Source organism: Carcharhinus amblyrhynchos, chromosome 11 (genome assembly GCF_965287045.1).
Source record: "Carcharhinus amblyrhynchos chromosome 11, sCarAmb.v2.hapA, whole genome shotgun sequence".
Classification (NCBI taxonomy): Eukaryota; Metazoa; Chordata; class Chondrichthyes; order Carcharhiniformes; family Carcharhinidae; genus Carcharhinus; species Carcharhinus amblyrhynchos.
In genome coordinates this window covers 91,376,550-91,398,988 of record NC_137334.1, presented here as the reverse complement: position 1 = coordinate 91,398,988, position 22,439 = coordinate 91,376,550, and the positions used below count along the sequence as shown (strand labels likewise).

The window sequence follows — 22,439 nt, the reverse complement described above, 5'->3', positions numbered from 1 at the left end:
CTCAATCAACTTGCTGTAACATTATTCTGTCCCTGTTCTCACTTGTATTAAAATATTCTGGGGTTGGTTTTCAGGGTTTTGGCATGCTTGGTACCCGTCCTTTTGGGAGCAATGTACAGGTGCAACAAGCTTCTGGTTTTTAAATGGTGTTTTCGGGATATCCCTGTCCCAGGCTTACCTGGGTCCTCTCCCACAACTCCTTTGCCAGTACATCAATCACTACTTTGCTGCTTCATGCTCTCATCTGGACCTGGAAAAGTTCATCAACTTTGCTTCCTGTTTCCAACCCTTCACCTGGTCTATCTCAGACATTTCCCTGCCTTGACCTTTCTGCCTCCATTTCTGGCAATAGACTTTCTGCCAATATCTTACAAACCCACTGACTCCTACAGCTTTTTGCACCCTACATTCTATTATTCCATCCCTTTCTTTCAGCTCCTTTTCCTCCATTACATTATTTCTTGTCTTTTTTTTTGCCCCTTTTCTTCCCTTCCTGTTTTTCCATTTTTACCTCTCTCCTATCTTCATCTGGCACACCTTATCTTCTGATTTCAGTTTCTCTGCTGTTTGGCCATTCACACCTAATCTCTATGGGCTGCTGTTAGCAGCCTTTCCCCTGGTTTCTGTGGCTGTGACTCATCTTTCATTCACTCACCCTGCAGTATAAATAGCTCCTTATTTCTGTGCCTTTTAGCTTTGACAAAGGGTCAACTGGACTCAAAACATCAGACCTGAGATTTTCCAGCATTTTTTTTGTTTATTAACAGGGGGTTTGAGTTTAAGAGCTGTGGGGTTATGCTGCAACTATACCAGACGTTGGTGAGACAACATTTGGAATATTGTGTTCAGTTCTGGTCACCTTTTATAAGAAGGATGTGGAAGCATTGGAGAGAGAGCAGAGGAGATTTACCAAGATGCTGCCTGGTTTGGAGGGTAGGCCTTATGAGGAAAGGTTGAGGAAGCTGGGGCTTTTCTCTTTGGAGTGGAGGAGGATGACAGGTGATTTAATAGACATTTTATATGATGATGAGAGGGATAGAGTGGACATGCAGAGACTATTTCCTCAGGTGGATGTAGTTGTTACTAGGGGGCATAACTATAAGGTTCATGGTGGGAGATAGGAGGGATGTCTGAGGTAGATTCTTTAGTGATTGGGGTGTGGAATAGACTACCTGCTGTGATATTGGAGTTGGACACTTTAGGAACTTTCAAGCTGTTATTGGATAGGCACATGGAGCACTCCAGAATTATAGGGAGGGGATAGCTTGATCTGGGATTGGACATAGCTTGGCACAACATTGAGGGCTGAAGGACCTCTGTTTCTCTTTTGATTTCAGATTCCAGCATCTACAATAATTTGCCTTTAGCCACAGAATGTTGGCTATGGTTCTATGGACCTGCTTGTGGGTGCATTGAAACCAAACCAATTCTGTCTGTTTTACACCCATAGTGCTTGCTGATCTCACCATATGGGTTTCTGATCCAGCATCAATTTAAATTTTCTTTTTCAAATCTCAGTTCCCTCACTTCATAACCTCCTGTCCTAAAACTCACCAAATTCCTGTTCACCTGTTTACTGGTGAACAGATTACATGGACTATTCTTGCTAAGAAGGTACAGAAAAGATTCACTAGAATATTGTCTGGTATGGAGAACATTAGCGATGAGGAGAGTTTGGAGAAACTTGGTTTGTTCTCACTGGAATGATGGACATTGAGGGGAGACCTGATAGAAGTCTACAAGATTGAGCAGTGTGGATTGTCCAGAAGCTTTTTCCCAGGGTGGAAGTGTCAATAACTAGGGGGCACAGGTTTAAAGGAGATGTATGAAGCAGATTTTTTTTTTACACAGCAGTGGGTGCCTGGAACTCTAACTCCCTACTGGGGGAGGTAGGGCAAGTGGATACGGTAGTGACTTTTAAGGGGTATCTTGACAAGTACATGAATAGGATGGGAATCGAGGGATTTCCTCCCTGGAAGGGTAGGGGACTTTTAAGTCAAGCAGCATGGTTGGTGCAGGCTTAGAGAGCCAAAGGGCCTGTTCCTGTGCTGTAATTTTCTTTGTTCTTTGCTCCCAAAACTTCAAACTCAAATCTGATAGGATGCTGTTATTCAAGTACCTAGTTTAAACTGGGCAAACGTCAAAAAAAAAAGCTGGTTGTCTTGGCAACACTACTGCCTAGCCTCCTAATAGAATGTTTCAGTCTGTGTTCTCTGTACTTGCACCTGCATCTGTTTTAAAAACATTTTTTTAAAACAACCATTAAATTTTACAACTTGTTGCTTTACAATTTTAAAAATAATTTCACAAGCATTAACTTCACAACTTGCACTTAATTTATTCTTTCGTGGGATGTGGGTGTTTCAGGTAAGGCCAATGTTTTGTTACCCTTCCCTAATTGTCTTTGAACTGAGTGGCTTGTTAAGATATTTCAGAGGGCAGTTAAGAGTCAACCACATTACTGTGGGTCTTTGGATCGCTCTTCCCTGGAGAGTGGTGGAGGCAGCATCACTGAATGTTAAGGTTGAGATAGAGATTCTTGACCTAACAAGGGAGTTGAGGTGGTAAAATATGGAGAGAATTGAGACCACTATCAGATCAGCTATAATCTTATTGAATGGTGGAACAGGTTTGTGCAGTCAAATGGCCATCGCCTGCTCTAATTTGTCTGGTCGTACAGAGTCACATGTAGATCAGACAGGATGACAGACTCCCTTCCCTCAGAGGGCAACTGTGAACCAAATGAGATTTTACTGGATGAAATAGAAAGGGTTGAGAACTTTCAAGTTTTTAAGTGTCCAGATCAGTATAGTTAAAGCCCACCCAAGGTCTCTACTTTCTCAGAAGACTAAGGAAATTTGACATGTCAGATACGACTCTCACCAACTTTTATGATGCACCATAGAAAGCATTCTTCCTGGTTTTATCACAGCTTGGTATGGGCTCCTGCTCTGCCCAAGAAACTACAAAAGGTCGTGAATGAAGCTCAATCCATCACGCAAACCAGTCTCCCATCTATTGGCTCTGTTTACACTTCCCCCTGCCTTGGAAAAGCAGCCAGCATAATTAAGGATCCCAGGCATTCTTTCTTCCACCTTCTGTTGGGAAAAAGATACAAAAGCCTGAGGTCACGTACCAACTGACTTAAGAATAGCATCTTCCCTGCTGCTGTTGGACTTCTGAATGGACTTACCTTGTGTTAAGTTGATCTTTCTCTATATCCTGGCTATGACTGTAACACTACATTCTGCACTCTCTCTTTTCTTTCTCTGTGAATGGTATGCTTTGTCTGTATAGCGCACAAGAAACAATACTTTTCACTATATGTTGATATGTGACAATAAATCAAAATCAATAATCACATAATTTCCAGGTCCCATGATTGAGACTAATTTTATAATTCCAAATTTATTCAATTGTATTTAAATTCCACAACTGTCTTGATGAGATTTGAACCTGAGGCCCTGGATCATGAGCCTGAGTCTGTCTTGCTTACCAGTCTGCTGATATGCTAAACACAAAAGCTTGTGATCCTATAATTAAAGGTTAATTAAACTCTATATTACTGAGCAAAATTTTCCCTGGAGCGTAGGAGGCTTTGGGGTGATCTTATAGGTGTATTAAATAACGAGGAGCATAGATCAGTTAGGTAGGGAAGTCTAAAACTAGAGGGCATAGGTGGTGAGAGGGGAGAGATACAAAAGAGTGCAGAGGGGTAATTATTTCACACACAAGGTGGTGAGTGTCTGGAATAAACTGCCAGAGGTAGTAGTAGAGGCGGGTAGAATTTAGTCTTTTAAAAAGCATTTAGACAGTTACATGGGTAACAAGGGTATGGAGGGATATGGGCCAAACACAGGCAATTGGGACTAGCTTAGTGGTTTAAAAAAAAGGGCAGCATAGACAAGTTGGGCTGAAGGGCCTGTTCCCATGTTGTAAACCTCCATGACTCTATAAAATAAGTTTTCAGTTTATTTATTAATGTCGTGTGTAAAGCTTGTATTAATGCTGCAATGGAGTTACTGTGAAATTCCCCTAGTTGTCGCACTCTGGCACCTGTTCAGATTAATGCACCTAACCAGCACATTGTTCAGACTGTGGGAAGAAACTGGAGAACCTGGAGGAAACCCACACAGGCACAGGGAGAACGCGCAGACTCCCCACAGACAGTGACCCAAGCTGAGAATCGAAGCTGTGTCCCTGGCGCTGTGAGGCAGCCATGCCAACCACTGTGCTGCCATGATGGGAATTGCATAGCAAACAGGAGGAGGTGGTGTGAACATTCCTGTTCTTTAGCAAAATGGAGACTAAAGTCTGCATGCAAGAGGATAGGGTGAAACATTTCGATATGTCTCAGACTAAAAGCAGATAAGTATATTTAGTCTTCTCCCAAGATCCCACCTTTATCAATGCCATTGTCCAGCCAATAAAACTCACCTTGTGTGACAGGAAGGAGTGTCTGAGTGTAATGTATGCTGTCACATAGACTGAGACCATGCTTAGGTCGGACCAGCCAGTATCATAGAGTTTTATAGCAATCCGCTCCTCCAGAAGTGTAACTTCAGGTGGCTGGCGGAGAGGGAGGCTGTGGATGCTGGGGTCATGATGTGGGTATGCCGGCGTTGGACCGGCGTAAACACAGTAAAAAGTCTGACAACACCAGGTTTTAGTCCAACCTATTTATTTGATAATATACTCTCAAGCTTTCGAGGGACACCCTCTTCGTCAGGTGAATGGAGAGTTCTGGGCTCTCGCCCAGAATCACATAGTGATTTAATGTTTTAAGTTTCCTTTGTACTTTGTTTCTGTTTGGGCTGTTCCCCCTCCTTTTTTGTTATCTTTTAGGGCAAACCAAATAAACCAACTCAAATGAACTCAGGGACAAAGTAAAAGGGGCAGCTCCCGAAAAGGAGGAGTAACAACCCGAACAGAAACAAAAGTACAAAGGAAATCTAAAACATTAAACCATAATCGGGGTCTATAATGCGCCCCAGCCCCTGTGGTGCCCAGCGGGCACAGAAGGTGTCAACTGCGCCTGTGGACACCGCATGCCCCCTCTCCAGGGACACCTGGCCGCGAACGTAGCCGTGGTAGAGGGGCAGGCAGTCGGGATGGATGGCCCCATCGATCACCCGCTGCCTGGACCTATTGATGGCGCATCTCACCAGGCCCAGGAGCAGGCTCACGAGGAGGTCGCCATCCTGGCCCGCCCCTCTCCGCACCAGGTGTCTGTAGATCAGGAGCGTGGGACTGAAGAACAAACAAAACAGGAAAACAAAAAGGGAGTGCAACCCCCACACCCCCTCCTTTTAGGGAGCTGCCCTTTTACTTTGTCCCTGAGTTAATTTGAGTTAGTTTATTTGTTTTGCCCTGGAAGAGGGAGGGAGCTTTTTGGAAATGACACCTCATTTGGAAGGTGTGTAACTTCAGCTGGTTGTAATTTTCCTGATTTGACTCATTTATTTTTAACCAATCCCACACGGTGATGATAGGAACAGCTCTGGGAATGGTCTTTGCTGTTGTTTCAGCCTCTGTCTCGTTCCCCCCAGATTGAGTTGGTCAGTACATCTACTGATTCACCTCTTACATCAGAGAAAGGGAGAGAAAAAGAGCAGAACATTAAAATGGTGAGTGGGTAGGAACTGGTCAGTGTGACACCAACCTTTACTCTGTTGAAGCTGGAAGAGGGAGTCCTTGAAGTTAAAGATGTGGTCCTGTGCTTTGTGCAGATTCTCATCAGTCCTGGTTAGAGAGAGGGATCACTTCTGATTTAGTGGGAGAGACAGAGTCTCTGTCCACATACCTATGGTATATGCTGCAGAAACATTTGGCCCATCCAATTCACGTTGGTGTTTATTCTCCTTGAGCCTCCTCTATCATTGTAATTCTCTTTTCTCTTCCTTGTGTTTATCCAGCTTCCACCAAATACAAATTTGACCACTTTTGCATCTCCTTCTGGGTTTTAAAAAAAAAGTTTTATTCTGAGTTCCCTATTGGATTTCTTTGTGATTTATCTCATTGGCTGTCTCTAGTTATGATCTTCCCCACGAGGAAACATTTCCTCTGTATCCACTCCATCAAACCTTTTACCATTCTGAGGAAAATCACCCCCCACCCCAGCCATTTTTATGAGATCCAGAAAGTCGATTCTTTCCTGATTAAATACTGACGCTCCTTATAATTCTTCTCTACACTTCCAGTGCCCATGCTGTCCAGAATTTCACACAGTCTTCCCAAGTGTGATCTTACCAAAGTTCACATAACCTTGGTACTTGGTTTATGTTGCTATGGCCTCACTGACCTGACACAACTTTCAGTGATTGATATATTTTTGTTCTGATCCCTGTTTGTGGGGGAAACTGTGAATGGAGATAAATTGATTTAAATGAGTGATGCAAATGTCCCAGTTTAGCTTGTATCTTTGAGTAAAAGCTTGTATCTACGTTTACCTTTGAGAATTGGAAATCCTACAGAGCTCTGCTCACTTTAAATCTGTTGATGTTATAGATAGAGACTTCTTCATTCTCTGGTCACAGGAAAGTCACAGGAGATAGTGGCAAACCAGAGTGACTGTGTCTAATGTTCTGGAGACAGGGGTTCACATCCCATCGTGGCAGCTGTTGGAATTGAAGTTCAGTTAATAATTATAAAGCTAGTCTCAGTGAGGGTGACCATGAAACCATTGTCGATTGTTGTGGAAATCTGCTGTCCTTACCCAGGCTGGCCTACAGTGACTCCAAAGGTACAGCAATGTGGTTGACTCTGAAATGCCGAGTGAGACACTCAGTTCAAGGGCGATTAGTAATGGGCATGCTGAGCCCAGCCAGTGACACCCATGTCTCACGAAAGAATAAATTAAAAAACTTCATCTCCAATGTAGTTGAATTACAAAGAGTCGAGAGTGATATTTCAGTAACGCCTGGAACACATCTCCTGTGAAATACTACATTCAGTTTTGGACACCATGCCTCAGGGAGATTGGAGTTGCTCAAATTCTGAAGACAGGATGCATATACTCAGTTTGTGTTTGGAAGGTTCAGGCAGGCGCTCTACTTAGAGTTATAGAGTCATAAAGGTTTACAGCTTGGAAACAGGCCCTTTGGCCCAATTTGTCCATGTCACCCTTGGTTTTAACCACTAAACTAGTACCAATTGCCCACATCCCTTGTACCCATTGTATACATATAATTGTCTAAAAGATAAATTGCACCCACCTCTACTGTTACCTCTGACAGCTTGTTCCTGACACTCACCACCCTCTGTGTGAAACGGTTGCCCCTCTGGACGCTTTTGTATCTCTCTTCTCACCTTAAATCTATGCCCTCTAGTTTTAGACTCCTCTACCTTTTAAGAAAAGATGTTGACCTTAAATATGCCCCTCATTATTTTATAGACCTCTATAAGACTACCCTTAAGTCTCCTACGCTCCAGAGAAAAAGGTCCCAGTCTATTCAGCCTCTCCTTACAACTCAATCCATCAAGTCCCAGTAGCATCCTAGTAAATCTTTTCTGCACTCTTTCTAGTTTAATAATATCCTTTCTATAGTAGGATGACCAGAAGGTGCTTAAAATCATTAAGGGAATTGATAGCGTAAAAAAACTACGCTGGATAAAAGCAAATTACTGCGGATGCTGGAATTTGAAACCGAAAGAGAAGATGCTGGAAAATCTCTGCAGGTCTGGCAGACTCGCAACATCAGCTCTTTTCTCTCCTTACAGATGCTGCCAGACCTGCTGAGATTTTCCAGCATTTTCTCTCTCAGTTAAAGGAACTACACTGAGTGGGGAGATGGAGGTGGGGGGGGTGTGTGAGTGAGTGAAGGGCAGGGGGGGGCGGTGGAGTGAAGGGCGGGGGGGTGAGTGAGTGAAGGGCGGGGGGGGTGAGTGAGTGAAGGGCGGGGAGGGTGAGTGAGTGAAGGGCGGGGGGGGTGAGTGAGTGAAGGGCGGGGAGGGTGAGTGAGTGAAGGGCGGGGGGGGTGAGTGAGTGAAGGGCGGGGGGGGTGAGTGAGTGAAGGGCGGGGGGGGGTGAGTGAGTGAAGGGCGGGGGGGGTGAGTGAGTGAAGGGCGGGGGGGGTGAGTGAGTGAAGGGCGGGGGGGGTGAGTGAGTGAAGGGCGGGGGGGGTGAGTGAGTGAAGGGCGGGGGGGGTGAGTGAGTGAAGGGCGGGGGGGGTGAGTGAGTGAAGGGCGGGGGGGGTGAGTGAGTGAAGGGCGGGGGGGGGTGAGTGAGTGAAGGGCGGGGGGGGTGAGTGAGTGAAGGGCGGGGGGGGTGAGTGAGTGAAGGGCGGGGGGGGTGAGTGAGTGAAGGGCGGGGGGGGGTGAGTGAGTGAAGGGCGGGGGGGGCGGTGAAGTGAAGGGCGGGGGCGGCGGAGTGAAGGGCGGGGGGGGCGGTGGAGTGAGTCCTGTACTGGAGAGACATTACAACTAGGCTAAAGGACAGGAAGAACCTCTTCAAATGAAGATTGGCAGAAATCTGGAACTTTCTCTTTTCTCTCAAGATTCTGGGTTAATCGAGATATTCAAGAACATCGGAACAGAATTAATCAGATGGTGGAACAGGCTTGGATCTGAATGGTCTCCACATGTCCCCGTGCTCCCAGATTGTAATCGGAGCATGTTGTGGAACGCAGAGGTTTTTTTTTAACTTATCTTTACATCCCATGCAAACTATACCTTTTCTAATAACTCATTTGTTTAATGCCTTTGCATAAAATGTACAAGCCATTGATTCTATTTTAAATGAACTATCGGAGAACAGGCAACACTTTCTTTTATAATCGACACTACCTTTTTGCGTAAGATATTGCCCCCTCCCCCCCCCCAACATCCCCTCCCCCCCCCCCCCAACATCCCCTCCCCCCCCCCCCCCAACATCCCCTTCCCCTCCCCCCAACATCCCCTTTCCCCATGTGCATGGACTTTACCAGCCTGACATGTTGCTTGGTCAAACCTTGATCAGTGGGTTAACCCTGGAGTCATAAGGTTGAAAATTCACGTCTTGCTCCGAAGGCTTGAGCACATAATCCGGGCTGTCGGAATGGGAGTGGGGGTGGGGAGGTGAGGAGTGTGGACTCTGTCTTGGTGCACTTGTGCGGAGTGAGGGTTTGTGTCTTGGTGCACTCATGGCTTGACAGTTGAAAAGATGCAATGTTACTTTATTTATCTACCCCAATGCTAAAATTGGAATAGAAAAAGCTTGTATCATCTTCATCTTTCATTTTTCAAGCTGGAGGCCTGTGACCAGCGGTGTACCTCAGGAATCAGTGCTGGGCCCACTGTTATTTGTCATTTATATTAATGATTTGGATGAGAATATAGGAGGCATGATTAATAAGTTTGCAGATGATGCCAAGATTGGTGGCATTAGGGACAGTGAAAAAAGTTATCTCCAATTGAACGAGATCTTGATCAATTGGGCCAGTGGGCTGACGAATGGCAGATGGTGTTTAATTTAGACAAACGTGTGGTGATGCATTTTGGTAGATTGAACCAGGGTAGGACTTACTCAGTTAATGGTAGGGCATTGGGGAAAGTTACAGAACAGAGATCTAGGGGTATGCGTTCATAGCTCCTTGAAAGTGGAATCACAGGTAGACAGAATGGCGAAGGAGGCATTCGGCATGCTTGGTTTCATTGGTTGGAACATTGAATACAGGAGTTAGAATGTCTTGTTGAAGTTGTATAAGACATTGGTAAGGCCACTCTTGGAATACTGCGTGCAGTTCTGGGCACCCTATTATAGAAAGGATATTATTAAACTAGAAAGAATGCAGAAAAGATTTACTAACATGCTATCGGGACTTGGTGGTTTGAGTTAAAAGGAGAGACTGAATAGACTGGGACTTTTTCTCTAGAGCGTAGGAGGCTGAGGGGTGACCTTATAGAAGTCTATAAAATAATGAGGAGCATAGACAAGGTAGATGGTCAATATCTTTTCTGAAAGGTAGGGGAGTCTAAAACTAGACAGCATAGGTTTAAGGTGAGAGGGGAGAGAGACAAAAGGATCCACAGGGGCAATTTTTTGTTTTTAGAGGGTGGTGAGCGTTTGGAACAAGCTGCCAGAGGTGTACCCGAACAGGCACCAGAACGTGGCAACTAGGGGATTTTCACAATAACTTCATTGCAGTGTTAATGTAAGCCTACTTGTGACTAATAAATCAACTTTAATCAACTAAACTTGATGGTGGCCAAGGGAACATGGGGGTGGGGGTAAAGCACTTTAATTTTAGAGGTGGGCGGAGGTGGGGGAATGTCCTGTGAGCCTTGAATTTTTAAAGTTTTGTGTTCCTAGACATGGATGCCACACGTTAACAGTGACAAAAATAACTTTTTGCTGTTGCAGTGCCATCCCTCTGACTTTTCTTCCCTCTGCAGCGTGAGTGTATCTCCATTCATGTTGGCCAGGCTGGTGTCCAGATGGACAATGCCTGCTGGGAGCTGTACTGTTTGGAACATGGGATCCAGCCTGATGGATACAAACTTGATAACTCGAGCACTGGAGGGGCAGATAACACCTTTAACACCTTCTTCTGTGAGACGGGAGCTGGGAAACATGTGCCCAGGGCAGTCCTTGTGGACTTGGAGCCAACTGTGATCGGTAATGTGCTGTATCCAAGTCTACAAATGTTATGGAAGAGTTTGACGGCGTGACTGTAAAATGTGTTGAGTGGAGTACGTGCTACATGGGATGATGGGATTGAACCTGGATTACAATTCCCCATTTCTCTACAACTGATATTGGCACAATGATTAAGGAGAGCTGTAATGAACTCTATGATCCTACTGAGGTGTGGACATATAAAACGTAAGAATCCACCTTCTCGAAGACAGTTAGAGATGGACAATAAATGGTGGCCTGGCAGTGATACCCATATCCCATGCAAGATTGAGTGGCACAGAGGTTATGGCCCTGGCACTGCTGCCTCACAGCACCAGATTCCTGGCTTGGGTCACTCTATGTGGAGTTTGCACATTCTCCCTGTGTCTGTGTGGGTTTCCTTTGGGTGCTCAGGTTTCTTCCCACAGTCCATGCTAAATTGCCTGAATGTCAGGGGTACAAGCTAGGGTAAATAGTTGGTGTTAAAGGGATAGGGCCTGGGTGGGATTGTTGTTGGTGCAAACTTGATGGGCCAAATGGCCTCCTCCTGCACTTTAGGGATTCTATGAATAAGATTTACATGGCTGGTCTATCGACTGTGACTATAACTTATGTAAATCTTTTATCTCTAATGAACAATACTGGAAATATTCAGGTCAGGAAGTGTTTGTGGAAACTGAAACAGTTGCTGTTTCAGATCCTAGCCATTGCCTTCACAAAGACTGTGTGCAGTGGTCACTCTTACTGATACTGTCAGGGACAGATGCATCTATAGCAGGCAGCTTGGTGAGAATAAGGGCAATTATGTTTTTCCCTCTTGGTTCCCAGTCTAGCAGCGATGGCCTTCAGGATCTGGCCAGCTCAGTCTGTGATGGTATTACCGAGCCACTCTTGGTGATGGGTCTTGAAGTCCCCGATCCAGAGTTCTTTATTAGTGTCCTCTCGCCCTTTGTTTCCTCTCATTGGTGTTCAATATGGAGGAGTAGTGATTCATCAGCCAAGGGGATGGTATTGGGAAACGACAGGAGGTTTCCTTGCCCATCTTTTTCCTGGTGTTGAGGATTCCAGGGCAATTCTATCGCCACTATGCCACCGCCTCGGCTGGGTTTGTCCCATGGTATGTGCGGCTACCTCTGTGTGTTAATGATGGAGAGAGTTATAGAAACCCTACAGTGCAGAAAGAAGCCATCCAGTCCATCGAGTCTGCACCAACCACAATCCCACCAAGACCCTATGCCCACATCCCTACACATTTACCCGCTAATCCCTCTTACCTACGCATCTCAGGACAATAAGGAGCAATTTTAGCATGGCCAATCAACCTAATCCACACATCTTTGGACATAGTCATAGAGGTTTACAGCATAGAAACAGGTCCTTCAGCCCAACTTGTCCATGCTGCCCCTTTTTTTTAAAAAACCCCTAAACTAATCCCAATTTTCTGCATTTGGCCCATACCCCTCTATACCCATCTTACCTATACAACGGTCTAAATGCTTCCACTACTGCCTCTGGCAGCTTGTTCCAGACACTGTCTACCCTCTGGAAAAAATTGCCCCTCTGGACCCTTTTGTATCTCTCCCCTCTCGCCTTAAACCTGTGCCCTCCAGTTTTAGACTCCCCTACATTTTGGGAAAAGATGTTGACTATCTAGCTGAGAGAGAGAGAGACATGTTTGGCATAACTTTGTGGGCCAAAGGGCCTGTATTGTGCTGTAGTTTTTCTATATTTCTAATGTTGAAGCTGGTGGACAGTTACTCTAAATTATTGACTTACTTTTTGGATCACATTATCACAACATTTCTCCATCGTTATTTTTGCAGATGAGGTCCGTACTGGGACCTATCGCCAGCTGTTCCATCCTGAGCAGCTCATCACTGGGAAGGAAGATGCTGCTAATAACTATGCCCGTGGCCGTTACTGCATTGGTGCACAGATCATTGATAAAGTCTTGGAAAGAATTAACAAACTGGTGGGTGTTCACATTCATTCTTATATTTGAAGAAGGTTCACCAGGCTGATACCAGAGATGAGGAGGTTAGCTTATGAAGAGAGATTGAATAGACTGGGCCTGTACTCGTTGGAGTTTAGAAGGCTGAGGGGGAATCTTACAGAGACTTACAAGATAATGAAGGGGATGGATAGGGTGGAGGCAGAGAGATTCTTCCCACTTAGAAAGGATAGTGGAACTCGAGGGCATAGCCTCAAAATAAGTGGGGGGGGGGGGAGCAGTTTAGAACGGAGTTGAGGAGGAACTTCTTCACTCAAAGGGTGGTGAATTTCTGGAATTCTCTGCCCATTGAAGTGGTGGAGGCTGCCTTGTTGAATATATTTAAGTCACGGGTAGATTTCTGATAGATAAGGGAATTAAGGGTTATTGGGGGGGAAAGTGGAACTGATCCACTTCAGATCAGCCATGATCCTATTGAATGGTGGGGCAGGCTCGAAGGGCTAGATGGCCTACTCCTGCTCCTATTTCTTATGTAGGTACGTCTTGCTTTAGCAAGGCTGGATATTTGTTGCCTATCCCCCAAGTGCCCTCGAAGGTGGTGGTGAGCGCAACCGCACCGCACCCCCCCCCCCCCCCACCCCGGCCACAAAAACTGAAGATCTAACCCCGGAAAGACTTACTGCGGTAATGTCAGTACAGGAGTCGTCCATTTGACCCAGGCAGCCTGTGATGAATTTGACGTGGCAGTAGTGAAGGAGCTTATCTTGGTGACAAAGAACAATACAGTGCAGGAACTGACCCTTCAGCCCACCGAGCCTGCACTGATTCCTAATCCTTATTCATACACAACCTCCGACTAAAGGTGTGTCTTTTAAAAACAGATAAGGAGGAATTTCTTCAGCCAGAGAGTGGTGCAATTGTGGAACTTTTTGCAGCAGAAGGCTGTGGAGGCCAGGTCATTGAGTGCCTTTAAGATAAATAGGTTCTTGATTAATAAGGGCATCAGGGGTTATGGGGGGGAAAAGGCAGGAGAATGGGGGATGAGAAAAATATCAGCCATGATTGAATGGTGGAGCAGACTCGATGGGCCGAGTGGCCTAATTCTGCTCTTTTGGTAATATCTTGTGCAGCAGCAACAACAACTTGCATTTGTGTCGCATCTTAAGATAGTAAAATTTCACAGGGGTACATGAGATTAAATTAGACAGTGTGCCACGTGGGACAACATGTGGTGTACAGAGACTTCCATATGGTGTTTTGGTAAAGTGCTACACAATAACTTTGAGCAAAGTTAGAGGTCTTGGAATAAAAGCAACCCGTGGCAACATGAATATGAAATTGGCTAAGTGGCAGAAAATGGTGGTGCGTGTGTGTTTGTTGGACTGATGGGCAGCACGATGGCACAGTGGTTAGCACTGCTACCTCACAATGCCAGGGACCTGGGTTCAATTCTGGCTTTGGGTCATTGTCTATGTGGAATCTGCACGTGCCCCCTGTATCTGTTTCCTCTGGGTGCTCTAGTTTCCTCCCACAGTCCAAAGATGTGCAGGTTAGGTTGATTGCTAAATTGTCAGGGGGATTAGCAGGGTGAATATGTGGGGTTGCGGGAATAGGGCCTGGGTGGGATTGTGGTTGATGTAGACACAAAGGGCTGAATGACCTCTCCCGCACAGTGGGGATTCTATGATGATGTGAAGCTCCCCAGGAGTCAGTGTTAAGAATCTGAAGAATCATACGGTCGTGAAACGTTAACTCCGTTTTCCTCTCCACAGATGCTGCCACCCTGCTGCATCTTTCCATCATTTTCAATTTTTATTTCCTGTTTCCAGTAACCATAGTACTTGGCTTGTGTGTTTTTTTTTTAGAAGTTATGATAAAACTGGTATAAAACATTTGGTCTTAGCTAGAGCACCGAGTGCCATGCTTTAAGAAGAACGTGGGAATCTTGGAGGGCAGATTTACGAGTCTGGTACCTGGGATGAGGTTATCAGTTAATGCGGAGAGACTGGAGAAGCTGGGGTTGTCCTCCTTAGAGCAGAGGTACTGAAGAAGGAATATGACTTAGTGCTCAAAATGATGAGGAATTTCAGAAGTGAATAAACAAAAAATGTTTCCACAAGCAGGAGGGTTGGTAATCCAAGGGCAAGTGTATCTTTTTATAAAACTCTGAGCATTCAGAGCCATTAAATTTATACAGATTCATAACCTTCAGAAGGCTATTGGATAACTACTTGGGGAGTTTGTTGGGCTATGGATAACGAGTAGCGTAGGGAGAAGATGACCAAGTCGGAACACGCTCTCAAAAGATTCCAAATGTGCGCAATGGGCCAAATGACGATTCCATATCAGTTTGATTCAAATGATTCTATTTGATTTATTGTCACATGTATTAGTAAACAGTGAAAAGTATTGTTTCTTGTGCGCTATATATAGCATACCTTTTGTAGAGAAGGAAAGGAGAGGGTGCAGAATGTAGCATTACAGTCATAGTGAGGGTGTAAAGAAAGATCAACTTAATGTGAGGTGGGTCCATTCTTAAATCTGATGGCAGCAGGGAAGAAACTGTTCTTGAGTCGGTTGGTAGGTGTCCTCAGACTTTTCTTATCATTTTCCCAATGGGAAAAGGTCATGCACGGGGTCCTTAATTATGCAGGCTTCTTTGCCGAGGCAGCAGGAAGTGTAGACAGAGTCAATGGGTGGGAGGCTGGTTTGAGTGATGGACTGGATTTCATTTATGACCTGCTATAGTTCCTTGCAGTCTTGGGCAGAGCAGGAGCTGTATCAAGCTGTGATACACCATAGAAAGCATTCTTTCTATGGTGTATCTATAAAAATTTGAGTCATAGCAGAAATGCCAAATTTCCTTAGACTTCTGAGAAAGCAGAGGCATTGACTCATAATGAAATATGAGCCTTGAAAATAATCTATATTGATACTTTACTGCCTTCTTTGACCCTCTCCCTTGCCCCTCAGGCTGATCAATGCTCAGGTCTTCAAGGTTTCCTGGTGTTTCATAGTTTTGGAGGTGGCACTGGCTCTGGATTCACCTCTCTGTTGATGCACCATCTCTCTCTAGACTATGCCAAGAAGTCCAAGCTGGAGTTTTCAGTCTACCCGGCTCCAAGGATCTCCACAGCTGTGGTGGAACCCTACAATTCCATCCTGACCACCCACACCACCCTAGAGCACACTGATTGTTCCTTCATGGTCGACAATGAGGCCATCTACGACATCTGCCAAAAGAACCTGAATTTAGAACGTCCTGGTTACATCAACCTGAACAGGCTGATTGGCCAAATTGTCTCGTCAATCACAGCATCTCTCCGCTTCGATGGAGCACTGAATGTCGACCTGACAGAATTCCAGACTTGGTGCCTTATCCTCGTATTCACTTCCCTCTGGTGACGTATGCTCCAGTGATCTCGGCTGAAAAAGCTTACCATGAGCAACTGTCTGTGCCCGAGATCACCATCTCTTGCTTTGATGCAGGCAATCAGATGGTTAAGTGTGACCCTCGCCATGGCAAGTACATGGCCTGTTGCTTACTTTACCGGGGTGATGTGGTGCCGAAAGATGTCAATGCTGCCATTGCTATCATGAAGGCTCAACGTTCCATCCAGTTTGTTGACTGGTGCCCAACTGGTTTCAAGGTTGGCATCAACTACCAGCCGCCCACTGTGGTGCCTGGTGGAGACCTGGCCAAGGTGCAGCGTGCTGTGTGTATGCTGAGCAATACCACGGCCATCGCTGAGGCCTGGGCTCGCCTCGATCACAAGTTTGATCTGATGTACGCCAAGCGCGCCTTTGTGCATTGGTATGTGGGTGAGGGGATGGAGGAAGGGGAGTTCTCAGAGGCCCGTGAAGACCTAGCAGCCTTGGAGAAAGATTATGAAGAGGTTGGTACAGACAGTGTAGATAGTGTAAGTGATGAAGAATACTGAAATGTTAAATCATGGCCTGTTTGATTTTGATTCTTGATTTAAATGTCTCTCCCAGTTTTGTTTAAAACTGAATTAAATTAAAGCAATTTGTTTAAATATTGTATGTGGTTTTTCTTATTCCTCCTCACCCTAAAGAGAAGGTGTTTAATTTCAATTGACTGCTTGCTCTAGACTCTGATTTCCGAATATACAAATTAGGAGCAGAAGGTGGTCATTTAGCTCTTGAGCATGTTCCAGCATTTATTAAGATCTTGGCTGGTCTAGTTGTTTTGAATTTCACATTTCCATCAATTCTTGTTGAGTAAGAGCATCTATCTACCTCCTGTCTCAAGAATATTCAATGTCCCTATCACCTGCTGAGACAGAAAGTTCAAGTTGCACAACCCTTTGAGAAGAAATAAGTTCTCACCTAATTTTAAAAACTGTGCCCTCCAGTTCTGCACTTGCCCACAAGAGGAAACATCCACTCTATATCCATCTTGTCACAACTATTCAGGATTTTATATACTTCAATCAAGTCAACCCTCGCTCTTCTAAACTCCAGTAGGAACAAGCCCAGTCTGTCCAACCTTTCCTCATAAGACAACTCGCTCATTCCAGGTATTAATTTAATAACCCTCCTCTGAACTGCCCCCAACACATTTAAATCCTTCCTTTGAAAAAAGGAGACCAAAATGGGACATAATTTGAAATGTGGTCTCCCCTCAATGCCCTGTATAACTGAATCATGACATTTTTTTTCTTCAGGGTTCAATTGCTCATCAAAAATGACAACATTCCATTAGCCTTCTGCATTAATTGTTGTAACTGCATACTAACATATTGTGACTCCTGCACTAGAATTCCTAGACCTCCTTGTGCCTCAGCATTCTGTAGTCATTCTCTACTTCAATAATATTCTGTTTTTATTCTTCCTACCCAATGCTAAACTGAGTGGATTGCTAGAATATTTCAGTCAACCACAATGATGTGGGCCTGGACTCACACATAAGGAAGGCAGATTTCTTCTCCTAAAGGACATCAGTAAACTAAGTAGTTTTTTTACATCAGTCAGTGATTGTTGTTATGGTCAACATCACAAACTAGTTTTATGTTCCAGATTAATGAATTTAATTTAAGTTCCATCAGCTGCTGTGGTGGGATTTGAACCTTTTCCTTGGAGCATTAACCTGGGCACATTGATTACTTGTCCAGTGGCATCACCAAACCACCGCTATGTCCCTGTAATGGTTCTAAATTTGCTGTCACTAACAGAATCTGGAAGTTTAAATGAGATATCATGTTCACAAAGATTGAATGCTGAAAAAGAAAAATATAGTTCCGATTTGGAGTTATATCTGTCTCTTGTAGCAGGCCTGTAGTTCCTTAGATGAATTAAATTAATCTTGAATTTCACATGTTCCCCCGTCAGCCTCCATCGGTCAAGTTTTTGCCCACTCACTCAACATTTGTAACCTCCTCATGTCCTCTTCACAATATACTTTCCTGCCTACTTTGATGTCCTCTGAAAATTTAGCTGCCATTTGACCCATCGAGTCTGCACCAACCACAATCCCTTCCAGGCCCTACCCCATAACCCCACCTATTTACTCTGAGAGCTCCCCCTGACACTATAAAGCAATTTAGCATTGCCAGTGCGCCTAACCCACCCATCTTTGGAGTGTGGGAGGAAACCAGAGCACCCAGAGGAAACCCACATAGACACGAGGAGAATGTGCAAACTCCACACAGACAGTGACTTGAGGCCAGAATCAGACCTGGTGCTGTGAGGCAGCAGTGCTAGCTACTGTGTGCCTTAATTACTGAAGTGCAGGCAAGCTGATAGGGGCTGGTGGCTAGAGCGTGGTTCAGAATGTTGCCATCATTCCCGGTTCAATTCCTCATTTGGCTAATGTAGACCTGGAACCTGACTCCTTATCCTGTCCCAGCAGTGGAGGGTAACACAAAACCATCACCAAGATAAATGACAATGCAAACAAGATAGTTAAGGACCTACCTTTGGGTAGGGAACTCATGAGTGAATAAGTAATCAATATAATTAACTTACTGTAGCTGGAGGAATGAATATTGACCAGGGTACTAGGGTTAACTCCCCTGTTGCTTTTCAGAACAGTAGCTATGGAATCCTTTGCATCTGCCATGGTGGCCAGATGAGACTTAGTTTAATGGTTCATCTGAAAGACACTATGCTTCTATGACCATGGGACTATACTGCACCTCCGACAGTGCAGCATTCCTCAGTACTGCACTGGGATACTGTGTTCGATGTCTCTGGAGTGGACTTCGAAGCCGCAAACTTCTGGCTGAGGGAAGACTGCTACCCTCTGGAGCTTTATGATCTGGTTTTAGAATCAGCAGTTAAGAATTGAGGAAAATTAATATGAAAAAAATGAAATTTGGATAAAATAAAGGGAACTGATAAGGAGTGTTTTGATATGCGAATTAACATACCAATGGGAAAGCAAGTGTTTACATATGTGACTCACTTCATCACGCAAACCAGCATCCCATCCATTAACTGTATCTACACTTCCCGCTGCCTTGGAAAAGCAGCCAGCATAATCAAGGACCCCACGCATTCTGGACATGTTCTCTTCCATCTTCTTCCTTCGAGAAAAAGATACAAACACCTGTGGTCACATACTAACCGACTCAAGAACAGCTTCTTCCCTGCTGCTGACAGACGTTTGAATGCATCTGCCCTGCATTAAGTTGACCTTTCTCTACACTCTAGCTATGACTGTAACACTACATTCTGCAATCTCTCATTTCCTTCTCAATGAACGGTATGCCTTGACTGTATAGCACGCAAGAAACAATGCTTTTCGCTGTATACTAATACATGTGACAATAATAAATCAAATCAAATCAAATCAAAACGTGACTGGCAAAAAGCAACAGTGGATAGAAGAGGTGACTTCAAAGTGGAGAGATAAGAGAGTTGCATCTGTTTGCTAAAAGTCAGATCTACAAGGTGGGTAACATCAAAGGGAAAATGACACGTCCATAAAGTTAACTGGGGAAAGAGATACAGTGGAAGCAGCAACCATCGTAGCCACACCCAGCTGCAGAAAGCAGGCTCTTGCGAAAACAGTTTATTGCTAAAGGCAACCAAAAGAGAAGACGCTGGAAAATCTCAGCAGGTCTGGCAGCATCTGCAAGGAGAGAAAAGAGCTGACATTTCGAGTCCAGACAACCCTTTGTCAGAGCCTGTTCGCTATTTTCTCTCCTTGCAGATGCTGCCAGACTTGCTGAGATTTTCCAGCGTTTTCTCTTTTGGTTTCAGATTCCAGCACCCGCAGTAATTTGCTTTTATTGCTAAAGGCAGCTGTTTGAAATCCAAAACTTGAACAGAGAAGATTATTCCTTCGCTGAGACTGACGGTAGTTCTCCCTAACCTGGACAAATAACCCGTGCGTGGTGACTATCTGCTGGATTTCACTCAGAGAATTATAAAATATTGCCTGTTGTTTGGCAAAAAGAGTTCAGGAAGTGTTGGTGATTGGGACTCTGGGGTAACTTCATGAGATGCTGTGTACCTCCATCAGTGGAGTTAGGTGTACCGTCCAAGTGTATTCTAGTCCACCTTGTCTCATTTTAAGTTAATAAATACTCATTATTAATTGGTCACAAAGCAACTGGACAGTTTCTCCCTGGTTTGTGAGTCTTTTCTCATATTTAACAAAATTGAAAATATACACCACTAAGAATCTGTGTTCCAAGTTACTCTTCTGCTTTCCAGCTTGTCCTCGCACTTAACACCAGCAGAATTCTCTGCACTGAGTATATTGAGATTTCTGTACCTGTACGGCAGAAACCATTTCTTAATCTCTTTCTATTTCCAAATTTGTGACAAAAAGCATCCAGTTGGTTGTGAAAGTTGACCGTTGTTTGGGCATGTCCTGGTGTCTCCGTTTAATCGAGGAAAGCCTTCCTGTTTTATTAATTTTCAACGTGGAAAGCCAATGTGTTGTCCATCCCGACTTCCCCATTGAGATGCTGGTGGGACAGGCCAGCTGGCGTCAAAGACTGGCCACAATTTTGATACCTAGGTGCGGTTTGCTAGGCTCCAGGCGTTGAATTTAATGACCGTAGTGAGCAAGTGTAGAGGCTGTAGGTTAGTGTGCCAAGGTATTGTTGGCGTGCCAGCATCCTTCTCATCCTCCTCCCCACCCCCGGCCACCAGATTATCACAGTTTTCCAGGGGGGAGGCGTTAAGTGGGACGTCTGCCTCTGGCCCAATGAAAACCATTAAGTGGGCAATTAATGCCCAGCTAAGGGCACCATTTGCCAGCATTTGATTTGACGGGTGCTGGGAGAGCGAGATCTGTGCCCAAAGTGCAGACTGATAGGTTTAACCGTGGGGGGTGGGCAGCACCTCATTTCTGGGGCACTTATGCCAATTGGAGGATTTTCCACAATCCACACCCCCACGTTTTCTTCACTCCTCCGCCCCCAGTACCACTGCGCTCCCACTGCCCTGCCAACATGTCCCTGCCAAGATGCCAGGCTTCCTCCGCCTTGCGGTTACCCATGATTCCCCTTCCTCCGGGCCTCCTGCAATACTGGCAGTGACCACCCATCCTGGTGTGGCGCAATGTTGCTGGTCTCTGATTGGCTGGCAGCTCAATGGAGGCAGGTCTTCCTCCTGGAGACGGCTGGATATCCCCTCCCCTCAACCCCGTGCCCCCCTCCCCATACTAACTAAATGACCATCGCCTGCAAAACTAGGTGGGGCAAACCAGCCGAGTGAATGAGGGTTTGGACACAGGTTTAAGGTGTTGGAGAGCAGGTACAGAGGAGATGTCAGGGGTAGGTTTTTCACTCAGAGGGTGGTGAGTGAGTGGAATCGGCTGCCGTCGGTGGTGGTGGAGGCGAACTCGCTGGGGTCTTTTAAGAGACTTCTGGATGAGAACATGGGATTTAATGGGATTGAGGGTTATAGATAGCCCTGGTAGGTAGAGATATGATCGGTGCAACTTGTGGACCGAAGGGCCTGTTTGTGCTGTAGTGTTCTATGTTCTATATTGCGGCTACCCTCAACACACAGTGCATTCGATGTAGAAGGCTACATAGTTTAAGAAGTCAGGCATGTTGATAAGCAAATCTAGGCTCAGTTTGGGTCCGGTCAGTGGGTTAAAGGACACTTCTGAACCTTTTGGGTTTTTGTAATAACAGGAAGAGGTCATTTACTCACCTCTTACGTGCACCCCCCTTTCTCCCCCCTAGTCAATGAGATAATGGCTGACCTGTGACCTAACTCCATATACCCATCCATTGCCCCCTCAAAATTCAATCATCGCAGATTTAAAATGAACAATCGACCAGCATCAATTACTATCTGCAGAAGTGAGTTCCACACTCTGAACACCCTTTGTGTGTTGAGGTTTCTTAATAGCCTGAAGGGTCTGGGCTGTTTAGACTTGCGTCCCAATCATCCAGACTCCCCACCCTGTGAGCTTCTTCCAATTTACCCTATCTGTTCCCCTTACTCGCTTGGAAACTTTGATCAAATCACCCCTAGATTTTGTTGCATCCCGTAACTTAAGCATTAGGGCCCTATTTTACCATATTGATTCTAAGAGCTGGGCGGACTTGAAACTGCGAGTGTTTCAGACCCGACTTTTAGACCTGTTCTCAGGCGCCCCCATACTCATTCTGCCTGATAAAATGTCAGTGATTCCGAAATGCGTTGCACTGGACTGTGGGCGGGGCTTAGCACACCCAAAATCCTGCAGCTCCGATTGGCGCCTCCAATTGCGCATGTGCAGAAAAAAATGTGTTAGAAGTTCAGAAGTGATGTTAGGGGTAAGTTTTTCACTCAGAGGGTGGTGAGTGAATGGAATCGGCTGCCGTCAGTGGTGGTGGAGGCGAACTCGCTGGGGTCTTTTAAAAGACTTCTGGATGAGTATATGGGGTTTAATGAGATTGAGGGTTATAGATAGGTCTGTAG

At 45.2% G+C, this 22,439-nt stretch overlaps 1 pseudogene; it reads left to right on the top strand.

The window, feature by feature from the left end:
• The first annotated feature begins 10,398 nt into the window (after positions 1–10,398).
• Positions 10,399–16,506, top strand: LOC145350330 (tubulin alpha-1A chain-like; annotated as a pseudogene).
• The last annotated feature ends 5,933 nt before the right edge of the window (positions 16,507–22,439 follow it).